The 16,049-nt window shown below is 40.7% G+C and overlaps 2 protein-coding genes across 2 annotated transcripts in view; one reads left to right on the forward strand and one right to left on the reverse strand.

Annotated features, from left to right (window-relative positions):
• Nucleotides 1-5,842, reverse strand: part of PTPN14 (protein tyrosine phosphatase non-receptor type 14) — a 110,389-nt gene extending 104,547 nt beyond the window's left edge. Inside the window, exon 1 of the mRNA XM_038134137.1 lies at nt 5,713-5,842. The gene's annotated coding sequence lies outside the window, so the exon portion shown is untranslated. The remainder of the gene's footprint in view (nt 1-5,712) is intronic.
• Nucleotides 949-16,049, forward strand: part of CENPF (centromere protein F) — a 52,080-nt gene continuing 36,979 nt past the window's right edge. Inside the window, exon 1 of the mRNA XM_038134135.1 lies at nt 949-5,297. The gene's annotated coding sequence lies outside the window, so the exon portion shown is untranslated. The remainder of the gene's footprint in view (nt 5,298-16,049) is intronic.

The following is a 16,049-nucleotide window of genomic DNA, read 5'->3' on the forward strand; positions in this document are numbered from 1 at the left end:
CATTTTATCTACAATGTAGTGAATGCCTCCTCTCAAAAGAGGGAGTTCCATGATAAGAGCTAATCTCAAAAACCTTAGGAATGCAAACTATTTTCTCAGTTGTAAAAACAAGAAAGAATTTCACAAACACAAGCTAAAACAACTACTGGTAACCTCCTGCTTCTCCTACACTGCCAACTTCTCCTGGGCTAAGGCCCTTCCCTTTGTCCTTCAGAGAGATATGCTTTGAATCCAGCCCAAGGGCCAAAGAATGTCCCAGGAGAGAATATCACTTTTATGCACCTTTACAAATGACAACCTGCCCATAAACTTTATTTTCTAAGTTCAAAAAGCAGTGTGAGGATCCCTTCACACAGCTTCAGCCTCTTCAACATGGAAGGCAAAGTCAGTCCACATTTTATTTTGCAGATAGCTGCAAGGGCAGGCAGGCTGTAAGACAGCTCATTCTGGCTGGTTAGACCACCTAAAAATTGCACAAGTCCTGGCTTCTTATTTTTTAAGCTATGGTTTCCTGAAACTTCTACAGACAGCTCTTGACTATGTTATACACTACATACACTAATCTGTTAATGAGGTGTTGATTGTTAGATCAATCACAATGCCTGCTACTAAATTAATCTTTCCCCCAGCTGAGAGATATGCAAGAATCATGTATACAATGGTGTTGGTATACTACTGCTTTGACAATATTTTCTTTGAAACACCCACTAAGCTGCAAGAGATGTAGTTACCTCCATAAACCAGTCCTTGTGCCTCTCACAGCCACAGAACTATCATTCTGATAGAGAAATTGAAACTATAATAGCTACCCAAATTTTAAAATACCCTTTGTCCATCAGATAACATTCTAGAAATCATAACCAAGTTGACTAATAACAGATAGCAGTGCTATCTGCCTTTTAAATGAAGCCTAACCATCACTTCTGTCCTTCTCTATGCCAACCTTCTCTATGCCAACCCAGGCCACAGCAGAGCACATCTCAAGAAGTTAAAATATCAAACTTGAATGTGTTTAGGACTTAAAGTCTAAGACATGCTTTCCATGAAACCTGAGCATATACAAAAAAAAAATTAATCTTTCAATTCTCCCTGCACAAATATGTAATTAAAATCAGCATCATTCACAGTAAAATATAGAAACTAAATTACTACAGTGTGTCTAATCATCAGCCCAATACCCTTCTTCTAAGAGCAGCTTACCCTGTAAGAAAACATACAAAATATCACAATAGGCACACATAGCATCATCTGTCCTAAGAGAAATTTCTCAGTCCCTGTCAGATAGGGCTGATTTATATCCTAGAGCAGTCCAGTTAAAATCCCTTCATTGTAGCTCTGACTGTTCTTCCTGTCCCTAGGAACACCTATCTTGTTCATCCTAACAGGCTTTGGTTTATATGGTCTCCTTTGGTGGTATATACACCGGTGTAATGGTATGGTGATTTAGAAGTATTATACACTTTGTCTTTCAAAGTACTCCCTATAACAAGGAATTGTATCAAAGAGTAATGGTCAAGCACTATTTTGCACATACACATTCTACCTCCTGTAACTGACCCCCTTGAAACAGTCCTACTTTAATATTTTCTGTTCAATGTCATAAATATTTTTCAATCACTCTCCTGTGATAGGAGACCACAAACTGATTATTCCAGGTGAATTTGAGCACCAGTTTAATAACATCCTTTGTGTCATTAACACAATACTGCAAAACAACTGCAGCATTTTTCTTCTGCCCAACACTAAGCATTAGAAAGTGCACAATTTCAAATAAAACATTGTTGAAATCTTCCTCTCCACCTTAATAAATATAGTTAATTTACAATCCAATAACATGAACAAGCAATTTGATTATTCTATCTTACATGCATATTCTTGAATATATCAACATCATCTGCTATGCTTCCCTTTCACCCAGCTTTTTTGGATTCCCTTTACAATTTCTCAGTCTTCTTCAATCTTGCCTAATCCAAATACTTTTGCATCATTAGCAAGTTTTGGCACACCATCATTCATCTAATTTATTAGATCACCAACATGCATGTTCACCACCCTCTTTTCAGAGGTGTTTATACATCACATAATGTAATTTTAGGTTTACATTGTTACTGACAAAATAAAAAAGTATTCTTAGTCATAAGGACAGGCAGACTGAGTGAGAATTAGAAAAAAGAGTTGCAGTTTCCAGAAGACGTGCTTGGTGTTGAGCAAAGATCGGTACCTAAACTCTTCAAATGAGCAGAAAATAGGACTGTCACAATGGCTACAGGCCATCAGAGGGGTCAACATTCTCTTCTTCCCAAGCCAGCATGCATCCATTATGTCCTATACCAAACATCCTCCAGAAAAGTTCTTTGGTCAGAAAACCTTCTTAATGTTAGCTAAATTTACAGTCTCTTAGGTATTCACATATAGCTGACAATAACATGTTCAACTGCTTATTAGGACAGCCATGATAAGGTAGGAAATACATTTTAGAACAAATATGCACTTCTTTTTACATATTTTGTGCTGCACCATAATCTTGTGTCCTTAATTCCTTTTACATTCTTGATTTCTCCTCATTCCTGCTGACAGCCCAAAGGAAAGGGGAAGAGTCATGGACTGCAGTTGCTGCTCCTGGGGCTACCTCCACATTAGTGAGGAGCCCTGTTCCTTCAGATGGTGTGACATGTCTCCTCACCGATCAACTCTTCAGCTCCACGTGCACAGCAAACCAAAAGGCCTTAAGGAGAACAAGGGCACCCCATGGGACAGGCTACACTTGCTCTGGACATGGACTGAATCCAGCACTACCAGAGGCAGCTGCACAAGCCCACTGAGTTTTAAGGTCCCCTTCATCAGGCACAGGAGGATAGGGGTTAGACAGTGAAACCAAAATCATATTTTTTACCACAAACATGGACTTCAGCTCTGATCTACCTCCATTCTTTTAGGAACCACTCTTTAATTCTTGGTTTTTAATATATATTTTTAACAATTTCATAGGTGGAGGCAGCAGCTTTCATGAAGTCTCTGAATAGAAAACCAGTAGATTTTAAAAAAGGAACCTGACTTTTTCACATAAAACTTGAGAATCTTGTGCACAATCTTGTACTGTAGTCCCTCCTCACAGGAGGAAAATCTACATGGTACTGCTTTATTTTCAAAGATCAGGATCTGTTCCAATGGAACTCCACAAAGCATAATAGGCGAAGGTATGCTGTACTTCACAGTGGACTTAGACATAAAAAAAAAATTCTATGGCATCTGCTCAGCATGGAAATTAGGCCTTTACTGAATTCTTCTTACAACTGAGCTGAATACACATGCACAAATATACTGCATACTAAGTATTATAGCCTAGCTTCTGCAAGGACTTGTACAGATGTTTATTATTACATATATAAAAGAAATCCCATGGTTTCAAAGGCATTTGAAAGGCAAGGTAAATTGAAATACACAGGTGGGTCTTTGCAGGACTAGGACGTATATGCTGCTGAGCAACACTGCCTGCTGAAAACTTTATACCTGTTGAACACTACCAGCAGTTTACATGTTTCCTCCTCTGCTGACAAACCCTTGCAACAGAGGATTCGCTTCCAGCTGAGGAGATGGACTTCAAGTACACTTTTCATACTGCATATACCTATGCTAAATGTAAATCCATATTAAAATGAGCTACTTAAGTAACAATTAATCAAACACAGCCTCGCTGCATATGATGAGAAACAGAATGAAGAGGAGCAGATTGGCTCAAATAAACATAGAAAAAGGAAACCATAGAGTTATCAGAACTATGCACACAACTCTATTTGTGTGTATATATGTAAAATACTTTCTCCATGATTGGAGGAGCCAAAGCAATTGGCAACTGGCCAAAGCAATTTGCTAAGTGCACAAGAGCAGATGCATTTCATAGAAGGCCATTCCATACCTAAGTTACAATAACTGACTCATGGGCTTCTGCTGGACAAGAATGACCAGGAGAAAAATCAGTCATTAGTACTAACACTGGTTGCTAATTAACCCTCATGAACAATGCTGCACCAAAGCTACTTCTGCTACTATTACAGGAATACTTAAAAGGCACGTGTAAAACTCTAAATATAATGTACATACAAAAGCTCTTATTGCTCAGTATAGAGATCAGCCCAGCAGCCCTCACTCTGGCCTTGGTATGCACCACTGGATTCCTTGAGGATGCATCAAGGCAGACATACTTTACACTGCTTCTCACACACAAATGCACGGGCAGAACTGATGGCCCACAAGCTCTGCCACAGATTTTAGGGACTATCTTTTAGCTGATGGGCTGTGCTTCAGCCCATAAGTTTGCAAAGCTCCCAAGTTTTGTATCATGACCCGCGAGATATACACAAGTGCCCTCTGTCTGTAAGCAACTCTGGCACAGCCTTTTTAAGATACCAGAAAGAGTTCAAGTAGTGCCAGTAACAGAACAGGTCCTAAAGCTTACTGGCATTACTATAATGTCAACACATGCTCTATTTTATACCGTGTAACAACTACTAGATGTCAGCAACAAAACTCCCAGAGGCCAAGAGCAAAAGCTGTTTAATCTGTATTTTGTCACTCATATTTGATGGGACATTCTCAGCTGGATAATGAGAACACAGTCCCTGCTGGAACTGCCTCCTCTCACATCTCTCCTCAAAAAGAGCTCTATCCTCTCATAATATGGAAGTTAGCAGGTGGTGACTTGTGATTTTGGGGGGGCGGGGATGGGGGGGAAGCCATTTTATATGAATATTTTTCCAAATTCTGAAGAGCTGCAGCATGTAACAGTGGTTTTGGAGCAACCAAATCCTGTACCAACTATCTGCATAGAGTTTAAAGAAAAAAGAACTGGCTTCTGGTAAAAGCATTTCTTCTATGGGTTCACGCTACATGCCAAAAAATCCCAGAAAACTTCTTGGGCAACAACATATCAAATCTGAGCCTTTTACAGGTCACTGTTCCCACCTTGTTAAAGTCACAAACACCCAAAGAGTTGCTTATAATGGAAACATATGATTATTTCATACGAATCAGAGAGATAAAAACATACTCGATAGGAAAGCTCCAGCACACATCATCTCCACATACCACACATACATTATGTAACGCTCGTCCCAAATACACCCCAATAAAGTGAGCTGGTTTGAGATCTTAAAAATTCATCGACTTTACCACATCAGAAACGAGAGCAGATGCCACTCTTCTCTGCCTCGCTGCGATCTTTGCTGCAGCACTCGGCAGAGTTACAGACTTGCCAAAGACGGCCAGTTTAGGCTTGATCGTAACTAACAAAGAGCAAGGTAAAGCCCCGGGCGGAGGGGAAGGCAGACACGGGCATGCCGCGATGTAAGTAGAGGCAGCCCAGTACGGAACCCTGTAAATAGCCGACTCTCGCTATTTACAAATACCTCTTGACTAGACAAATGCCGTTTTATCTGAGTGTCAAACAGATTAAATTCACGGGCTGGACGGACCGTCCAAGGCTCGCTTATCGCAGGTCATCGACTTGCATTTGTAACCCAAGCATGGCTATTTTGATGGTTCACAGACAGCGGTGCACACCCGGCGGAGCTGTGCTAGCCCGCTGCCGCGCACAGCGAGCCCCATGCAAACGCTGCCGACCGCACGCTCCGAGTGCGAGGCACTGCTCGGGCTGTTTCAAAGTCTGCGCGGGGACGCGCCCGAACTCGAGCGAACTCGGCGGCGGCTCCTTACCTGCTGGGCAGCGCGGCGGCTCCGGCTTTGTGCGCGCCCGCGGGAGGCGGCGGTCCCGGCCCGCGGGCAGCGGCTGCCGCCGGCACCCGGCGCTGCGGAGGGAGAGCGGCTCCCGCCGCCCCGGCCCGGCCACCGCGGGGAACTTCGGCGGGGCGGCCGGGAGGGCGCTGCGGCCGCCGGTGGCGGCGCGGAGGGCCGGGCGCCCTGAGCTCCTGCTGCCGGCCGCGGGGTGCGGGAAGGAGGGAGGCAGGGCGGGAGGGAGGAGACTGGTGTCCCGCGGGGGCGAGCGGGGCCGGCGGGCGGGCGAGCTGGAGGCGGCGGGGCCGGGGCCGGGCTGGGGCTGGGGCGGCGCGGGGAGTCACGGCCCAGGAATGCCAGGAATGTGGGGCGGCCGCTGCGGCCGCGGGGCCCGGAGACGTCGGGGACGCGACTTGGGATTTCTTTTCTCTTTCTCCTTCTTTCTTTCTTTCTTTTTTTTTTTCTTTTTTTTTTTTTTTCTTTTTTAACTCTTAACCCCCTCCCGAAGGAAGGCGGAGGAGGGTTGAAACCCACCCCGCGGAGGAGGGAAAAGGAGGGAGGAAGAGGAGGGCGCAGGCTCCTGCCAATCCGCAATCCGGGCGGGTGCTGGCGGCAGCTCTCCCGAGCAGGGCAAAGCTGCCAGGTGCGGGTGCCGGCCTCTTCCCGGCTCTCCTGCCGTGGGGCTACACGCATGTGTTGGCCCAGCCCGCCCTGGAGCTCCGGGGGAGCTGGGGGAGCACCCCCAGACAGACTTTGGGGCGGGCAGGGAGCTGAGACAGACTCTGCACGCGTGGGCCTGGAAGCTCTTGAGATCCTCCTTCCAGCCCTCCCGTACGAAGGAGCAGTGCCGCCCTGCTTCTCTGTAACCACTTCTCTGCCCTTCCTGAACTCCCTGTCCATCTCCTGCAGCCTTGCGTGACAGCATCGTTTCTCTCCATTCCTCCCTGTGTTTGCTTCTGCTCTTCCCACCTCAGCCCTTTCGGTCTCCTGCCTACTTACTGTGTGACCCTCACTTGTAGAAGTGTGGTTACTGTGTTACCCCTGCTCTTCCAGCTGCACAGAGGGTAAAATACCCGTGATGGGAAAACACTCATGATGCCGCCGTCATGCCTCTGTCCCTTGCAGGAAAGCAAGGAGGAGAAAACCTGAAGTTGGCCTAAAACGTAGTGGTTCGTAATTACACAAAATGCCCAGGACTTGGTAGATGTGGGAAAGCCCATCTGATGCCTGGTGTAAATGACAAAAGGAGCAGGGAACATATCACGCTGTAGAAACGCTGTCAGGAAGGTTGAGGCTACCAACAGTGTTGAATATATCACACCAAATCAAGTAGGCTTAAGAGTAATGTGAATATTATAAATTATGTGTAGATGCTCTTGTGCATCATAGCTAATGGGCAATTTGCAAAATTATTTTTGCCTGAAAAACTACACATATTTAAAATTATCCACTTTCCAAAAATAATCCACATTCTAGAAAGTGTGTACAAATACCTCTGGTACCAATCGGCATCTACAGAAATGTCAAAGGCAGGTGTCCCTTTAAAACAAAATTGACAATTTGAGAAAGTTAAAGACTCTTGCAAACAGGGGAAAATATTAAAAATAGTGATAAATCAGAATTGATACTATTTTGGAGTTGTTGTTACTGTTTGTTTCTTGCATACCTTACTGAAGGAGTGAGTGAGCAGATTCAGTGGAGTCAGTGGTAATTAATAGTAAGAGGATCAGGAGCTGAGAGAAGGAGAAATAGCACAGATTCTTGATTTTGATAGATAAGTAATTGTATTTAAACACTGTACATGGAATCACAAGTCTATGCTTTACCTCTGGCATAATAATATTATAATTACCTTTTGCAAGCACTTCTTTTCATCTGAGACTCTCAAGCATTTTACAAGCACCACACCTTAATGAAGTAAGTTATCATCCCCATTTTACATACAGCTACACTGAGGCACTAAGAAGTGACACCATTTAAGATTTAAACTTGAATTGTACTTGACCCTGTGTAGATACGAGAGCTTAGTGCAACAATCTAGGAAAAATATCAGGTGTCAGAATGAGGTGATAAAATGGATAATGGAGCCGCTGTCCTCTGAACTGATACAGAAAAGGGATTACCTTACTGAGTAGAAAGTTACAAAAGAGGGTAGTACACATCAAAACTAGGATTTAACTTGTTTGGTTGCTGTCCTCTCCTCCCCATGATGGGCCAGGTGTAAGGATGCTGTTCTTAACACAGTAAATACTGACTTTTTCATCTGTGCCTCAAGGTGGTGAGCTGGCTCACTAAAGACTTATAGTCAGATTCCTGGTTTGCAGCTGGTTGCTTTGACTTTCTCAGGTCTCTCAGCATTTGAAATAAATTTCTTTAGGGAGCTTAACTGCAAAAGAAACAATGTTGCAAGAATCACTGACACACTGAAGGATTGGAACATTTCGGGGGGTGGGGGGGGGGGGGGGGTAGAGATTTGAAATACTGGTCACGTGCAGGATTGGGTCCCCTAGAAGAAATGAAAGTAAATAGAAAAAATAAAATCATACTGCTTCTCAGCAAGAGCGAGGTCAGCTCAACAAACTCTGCAAGTTGAAATGCATTGCAAATTTACCCAACCAAGAGAACAATTCCCAAAACTGGGAATTGTGATGATCATTACTTTCCATGAGATTACTTAATGCAGTTATTGATATCTGTATTAGACTTTCAGAGATTGTAGCAGTAGATGCTTTAAAACACCAAACTTCCCAGACATTATAGCCGTTCCTGCAAAGAGGTATGCAGATACACAAATCTGCTGTGTTGGTGCTACTACAGTTTTCTAGGACTATTAAAACCTGCAATCTTTATGCATATCTTTGTTCCTCAAGAGCAGTCAGGAGTATATGAATTTGGGATTAAAACTAACTGTTCTTATCTGTTAGTTGGGGAGTCATTTAATAAAAGACTAAAACTAGCTTAGGTGTTACTTAAACTGTTTCAAGAATTTGAGGTAAAAAATTATTTTTACAAATTACAATGATAACAAGACACAAATTATTGATTTGGTCCCAGATGACTGTGCTGGTTCAAATTTTTCCAGCAAACTTTGATGGGTAATCTTGTACCAAGTCATATGTGAGCTGGATTAGGTACTACCTTTCTATGCTTCTAGGGAATTTTACTGCAGTTTTATTTAACCTCAAAAATTATATTTAGCACCTCTAAATTATATTTAGAGATTTTATTGACTTGTTGTAATGATTTATGGATTCTATCTCAAGAATATTTCCTCTGCTCTGGTATAATTAAATTTTTACACTGGATCCTTGTACAGTATCTCCAGGATTATTGTATTAAGTGCTCCACAAAATAGAATAAATATCTAAATAACATACAAATAGAAACATCTCAACAAATGGGAAATAACTCACCGACATAGGACTGTATCTCAGTTACCTTAGCTACTAGTTTTTTGGCTGATGTTGGGCATGTAGCAGCACATTCCTGTGTCTGTTTTCTTGTCTGAAAACTGAGATAATGATAGTGATCTTAATAAGGTGCTTTTTTGATTTCCAGATGAAAGCAACATATAGAAGAGAGACATAATTTTTTTTTTTTTACCCAAATTTTGGATTTGGTAGGCCTGAATGTTTTCTCAAACTCTCATGAAAATAAAGCCCAACACAATTCAGCTTGATCAAATGGTAAACTATCAGCAGAGGAAAACTGACTTCATCTGTGTCAAAATACAGGAGACATTTGTTATGAAACTGCGCAAAGAATTTTGAAGTGGCTTAGCACCTTGATAGCAAAACCTGTATTAAACATATTTTGAGTGTGTTAAAGAATCTTGTTATAGCATGGAAAAATCTCAGTCCTTGTTGGTTGGTGAAACCATGTCATAACTCGTTTCATAAAAAAACTGTCTTTAAAATGTGCTTAAGCAACAGCTGGTGGTTTCTCCTGTGAACAGTAGATGATGTTTAATTAGCTTTACAGTCATCTACATTACAATCAAATCAAAGAATGCAGTTGCAACACATTCCAGATCTGTATTGTAAATGTGACCTTAACTGTGTTCCTAAAATCTCTGTCATGTGCTACAGCTGGGTACACTGACCTGATTGTACTGTAAGCAGAAACTTAGTGTACTAGCAGAAATTGCCATTCTTAAAATCATATTCGTTCTTTATAAATTGATACTTTAAATGTTTGAAGCTCACCAGAAAAAAAAAAAAAACAAAAAAAACTTCTCTAGTATTCAGTGCTCTCATTAATTACTCCATTTAATAGTGCTTCTCAAAATCATCTCTTTGAAAAGGAATTTGGATTACACAACCTTGGAAAACAAACCTGTTGCCACCAAGCATGAGCTAACATGTTATAATACTCTATGGCTTATCACAACTACAGCACCCAGTCTTGTAGTAAGTCTTGGCTGATTATCTGTGCAAATAAACTACACTGTGTTGAATATTCTAGTTTCCTTAGGGTTGTATTCCGCCTGAGGACTTGTTTAATACCTTTTTAGGTATTGTTTAATATCTTTTCAGGTCTCCAATGATGGCAGTAAAACAAAAAACTTTTTAGTATTTGTGAATAAAGTAAGGAACTTTTGATTCCATGGTTGCCAGTACTCCAAAGAGGTTTGGGATGATGAATGTAGCTTACTATGCAACTGTTACTGCTGTCCAATGACAGAATGAATAACATTTTTACAGTTTTCATGGATTACTAATTTGGATTTTTTTGAATGTACCATTTAGCATGGTATTAGGTCTTCATGTTTCTGAAGACAATGGCCTCTTGGGAAAAAAAAAACAAAAACAAACAAACAAACAAAAAAAACCCCAACCCAAACAAAAAAAAAATCACCAGCTTTTAGCAGAACTTAGTTTTTCAGCTTGCCTTGAAGTCAGTATACACCACTGATTTATAGATGATTTAGTGGCTGCCCCCTTCTGATAATCTTCATGCATCTCAGCGTGGATTTATGTGTCTGACTGTGGATACCCCATTGAAAAGACTCTGTCACCGCTCAGAGATAAATAGTTTCTTGAGAAAGCAAAGAGCTAATGTCATAATCTAAAATGTGGGTTTGGGACTGTCACAAACCTGTGTAACTTGAATTGACCCACTAATATTTGCTTATCTCTGTGAAATGGGTCTAAGACCAGGCTTGGATATGAGAGTATTCTGAAACTCCAGATTTTAAAGTTTTCTGAAAGGATTTTCTGAAGTGTACTGTAAAAGAATAAAACCTCAGCTAGATATGTCTCAGCTTTTTGGAATCTGTATATTGTTTCTAAAAAAGCTCTGATTCTTTTTCTCACTTTTGATCAAAACAAACAGGGAACTTGCTCTGAGTTAGATCAGTTTGGGATGCTGAGAGGTGTATATATAAATATTATTTTCTATGTTGACTGTCATTTTCATGATAAGCTAGATGCTCTGGAAAGACTTGAAATACATTAAAATAATTCCTGGAAAGGATTTATACAAAAATAGTATAGGAACTATCAATAAAACTGTTGACATTTAGACTTGGAAGAGGTGAGGAGATAGATAAAATGATAATCAAAGTCATTAAGATGTAGAGAGCAGTTGTTTCCTCTTTCCATACTTAGTCTGTTGGACCATTTCTGTTAGTGGCTCATAAACTATGGCTGCTTGAGATGGGTTTTCCTATTACAATTAGTTGGGTGACTGAAAACTCACTGTACAGCTTGCCTGTAACAATAGCAGAACTAATGTTGGAGTGGTTATGGTGAGGGTAGGATAAGGAAGTGTACTTTTGTCTTAAATAATCAAACTTTTCACAGAGAAACACTGGAAGATTTTAGGTACAACATTAAGATAGGTAGAAACTAATAAGTGATTGGATTACTTTGTCATGAATGGTGTAAGGGATGTTCTTAATTATCTCAGTGTCTAATAAATTGTTTGACTGGTAAGTGAACACAACACAAAACAAGTATAGATTCTCAGATAAGTATATGCATTAAATATACATATACATGTTAATTTATACATACATACATACACACACACACACACACACACACACATATATATATATATAATATGTGTGTATAATAAATAACAGTGGAATTTCCTCACAATGAATTCTTGGTTGTCGGAAGACCAATATTTCAGCTTAGATCCTGGGTTTCAAGCTGCAGACACACTGTGGACCTAAAGCCCTCTGTCAGTGGCCAGGTTAAGTCAGATGGCAAGCAGTCAGCAGGGCTGAAATGAAGTAAAGACTTAACCTTTTAACAGGGATAATGATGAGTGGACAGGCTTATCTGAGTCACGCACTGAGCAAGAATTGGAAGCTGAACAGGAGATACCGGCAGATAAGCCATCTGATATATGAAAGGATTCAGTGTGTTGAACATGTCCTTTAGTGTTCTGGTGACTCCTGTCAAGCATGAGGGAAAGGTATTCTTTCCAGGATGATCTAGTGGTGTGCCCAAGCAGGTGGAACACCATGGAGAACAGCATCCAGTACCTGAGAGAATTACCAGGGCTCAAGGTAACCTATTTGGATTCAAATAGAAAGCAGTCCTGTGTAAATCTAGATGAGATCCACAGCTCATGAGGCAGAAGTTTGTACACAGCTGCCCTTATCCACCTGTGGGGGAAAAAAACCCCAAAACCCACCCCCCTCCCACCTCTCCAAAAACCTGTGTCTGCAGGTTTGGTTGGGTTTGGGTTTTTTTTTCAGAAAAGTCCATATTGTTTTTGTTTTAGAAGCCTCATTTATTTTTTAGTGTGTGGGCACAACCTCAGCTTTTGTGGATGATGTGTGCAAATGCAGAGACCCACTGTGCAAGTACTTCAGAAGGTAACACCCATTTGTCAACAGTCAGTCAGGGTCATGCTTTGCCAGAAGGAAAAATCATGCCAAACACAGTCTTGGTGGAATTTATTTAAGGGTGAATGAAGCCGAAATTTGGAGTTTCTTTAAATCATACAATACTGTGTATTGTGAAGTGAAAGTAATTACTGACAGAACTGGTGTTTCCAAAGGGTATGGATTTGTATCTTTCCTGGGCAATGTGGATGTTCAAAAAATAATGGATACACAAATCAACTTCCATGACAAAAAGCTGAAATTTGGGCCAGTGATTAGAAAGTAACAAAACTTGAATTATGTGCATCCCAGATCATAACAGAGGAGAAACAAAGTATGAGCTCAAGAGTTTAATTTTGGTAGTTCATAGGAAGGGGATGTTCAAACTGAATATTAAGCATAGCAAAAGCAGCCACGATAAATGATCAAGAACCTAGAACAGAGAAGCCGACAAAGAAGCAAAACTCAGACTTGTGAAGGCAATCATGCAGATTATCATGGCCAGGTACCATTGGGAGAGATGGTCTTTGAGGAAAAGGGAAATTAAAAAGTAGTGAAAAAGAAAAGTTAATAAAGTAGTTAAAGGTCATAGAGGGAGAAAATTATTATATGTAAGCCAAAGAAAAAACAAACTTTAGGGAGGTCTGACAAGAAATAGAGGTAACCTAACTTACTAGCTGGCATTTTCTAAATTCCCCATTTTAAAAAGGCGGTAGAAAAGGTGGCAGGAGTCAGAGATGGCTATAAAAAAGTACATGCCTTTTAGTTTACATGTAGTACACTTCTCTCTTAACTGCTTTTCTCTCTGGTTAGAAGAGGATGATGTTCACAGTAGATGTACTTGTGTGTGGTTAAGCATACAGTTCTAACAAAAATGGGGGCCAAAAGAAATTAAAGCTATAGATCCATGAAAGTTAGGGAAGATTGGACCATGAAGGATACATGTTCCTATCTGACCAAACGCCCTTTGAAATCTGATAACTAATTGCCCATAAGATATAACAGTGTTTGATTGTATAATGAATGTATTTTTTGTGTTAATATATGTCGCGTGAAACATTTGCTTGGTATCGTCATTTCTGGTTGGCAACAGAACAATAAAGAGAGGGAAATCAACATTAAAGAAAAAAAAAGGGTTCCAATCTTATTTACAGTTTAGTAACTGGTAATTTGAAGCCCTCGACAATATGGACTTGATGTGTCAGATCATAATGTAATTGCTGTAATTATTTATAATTTTCTTAACTGTACATCAGCCCTTTAAGCATTATGCTAATGGCTGTATTCATAGAATTTGAAAATAATGTTTTTAGAACAGGAAAGAAAGACATGAATACCTTTTCACTACTGCAACTATTGCTAGAGTTGCAAACCCATCTTCAGTTAGGAGGGTATGTGTTCACCTACATAAAAAAATTTCATTTTAGATGTCTGCTTTCTTCCTCCACCCTTCCAATATACTAACAAGCATTGAACAAGTAACACATTCATTCAAAACTAATATTTACTAACATAACTAGCAAGCACTCTGGTTTTCAGTCCTTTATATGGTTAAATAATTTACTATTTTTTATTGTAGTGGGTCTGTCTTTGTAACTGCTCAGCAGCTTTAAATCCACTGTTTAACATTTATGCAGAAGTTTGTAGATTATTAAAAAATCACAATAATACTACACTGCATGTAAAGGTCAGAAAATACTTTCCTGTGGTGAAAATTATTCAGAGTAATTGTCCTAAATATATCAGGGACTTAATTGAAAGCAGGAGCTGTAAGATAGTTTTATCCTTGTAAAACACACTGGTTATAAAACCCAAGAATTAATTTATTGTGTAAAGGTTTCTTGCTATCATTTGTGACAGATAGGTGTTACGGATTAGAGCAAAGGGACTTAGGGTCTTGTTACATGATGTATTAACTCATTTGAGCTGATGTCCCCACAGCCTTCTTCAGTCTCTCCTGCATATCCCTGCTCCACCTGATGAGCTGGAACAGGCATTTTTCTCACCAGACAATGCAGCAGTTTGCAACCAATGTATGTGTGTATATGCTGCTGCTACCAGAAAGGTCTTTGCTTAACATAATACCCCTTACCTGTTTAACCTTCTCACCTGGCAGTTCAGATCAGCACCAAAGTTGTCACAAAGGAACAGTGGCAAAGTGGGGAACAGAAGGGAGGTTGGCAGTGTGGCAACATTGCCTGGAGGTGTTTTAAACTGCCAGGAACCGCAGCTGTGGGTGCCCATCCAGCACCCACATGCATGTGATTCATTGTGTCACCTTAGACAAGCCAGGTAACCTCAGTCACCTTTTCAGTACTAGGAAACCTCCCCACTGGTGTTTAGTAGGCTGTACTAGCCAATGTGATCCCAAACAATAGAGCAACTGTAGGTATCTGATCCACTAATACATTCATCCAATTTACCCTAGCACAGGTATAGGCATTGGCACTTCAGTAACAGTTTCAATTGGTATGTAAAAATACTGTAATACTCACTAGAGAAACACCCCCATCTCCATTGGGAGCAGAGTTACAATTGCGATATGCTGTGGTCCCTGATTTTGTTAGTAACTGTGAAAAAAGATGGTGCAGGTCACTTCAAATGTTTTAAAAACATAAGAGCAAAAGGCAGTTGAGAAATCAAAGGTGTAAGGTTCTCTATGCATCCCAATGGCACCCAACTCAACATCCATTCTGTTCACTAAACAAGCTATGTGTTCTGTGAAAAGCCATGTGAAGAATAGGGAATCTAAGGGTGTACAAACAACCAAATGTATTTTACAACAGTAGCTCACCGGTTCTATTAGTGCAGACTTAACTGTGCAGGTGGAGTACTGACACCTAAACTGTCACCATCTTCTCAGTTACTTTCCTGCACTGGCAGATATGGGGAATTTTGTTTTCCAGAGGCAAGAGGCATCACTTAATACAGGGTGGGGTTTGGGTGAGGCTAAGGAAAATAATCCATCTTCTCTTTCACACCTAGCTTGGCAGAGTGTCTGCCTCTGGTGCCTCCATGGGGAAGCTGGGAAGGTGGAACCCCATCCAACACAGAGTACCCAGCCCATTTATCTCTTTCCCTAGGTGAATGGGGTTGCTCCAGCTCCTCAAGTGCTCCTCGATGTGCATATCTATTCACTTAGATGAATTTGGCCTTTCCTGATGGATTCTGAGTCCAGCAAGGAAGAATATGGAGGAGAAGCTCTACCTGGTTTCCTCTTCTTGTATTCAAGAATAGAGAGATTTTCTCATCAGAACTTCTTTTCCTTTCTTTCCCTTCTGGTTTTGTTCCATCACATGCTCTGACATAAGTAGTAGCAATACAAATTTAACTTTTAGTGGTTTTTGTACTTGACTTAATGTTCTGGACCCTTACTAAAAATTTCAGTAAGGAATGCAGGTGAGAAAACATAAATGGTGATGTTTGGCATTTGGCAAAAACTGAATGGGATTCCAAGGATGGAGAAAAGCCATTTCAC

Source organism: Motacilla alba, chromosome 3, assembly GCF_015832195.1.
Source record: "Motacilla alba alba isolate MOTALB_02 chromosome 3, Motacilla_alba_V1.0_pri, whole genome shotgun sequence".
Lineage (NCBI taxonomy): Eukaryota > Metazoa > Chordata > Aves > Passeriformes > Motacillidae > Motacilla > Motacilla alba.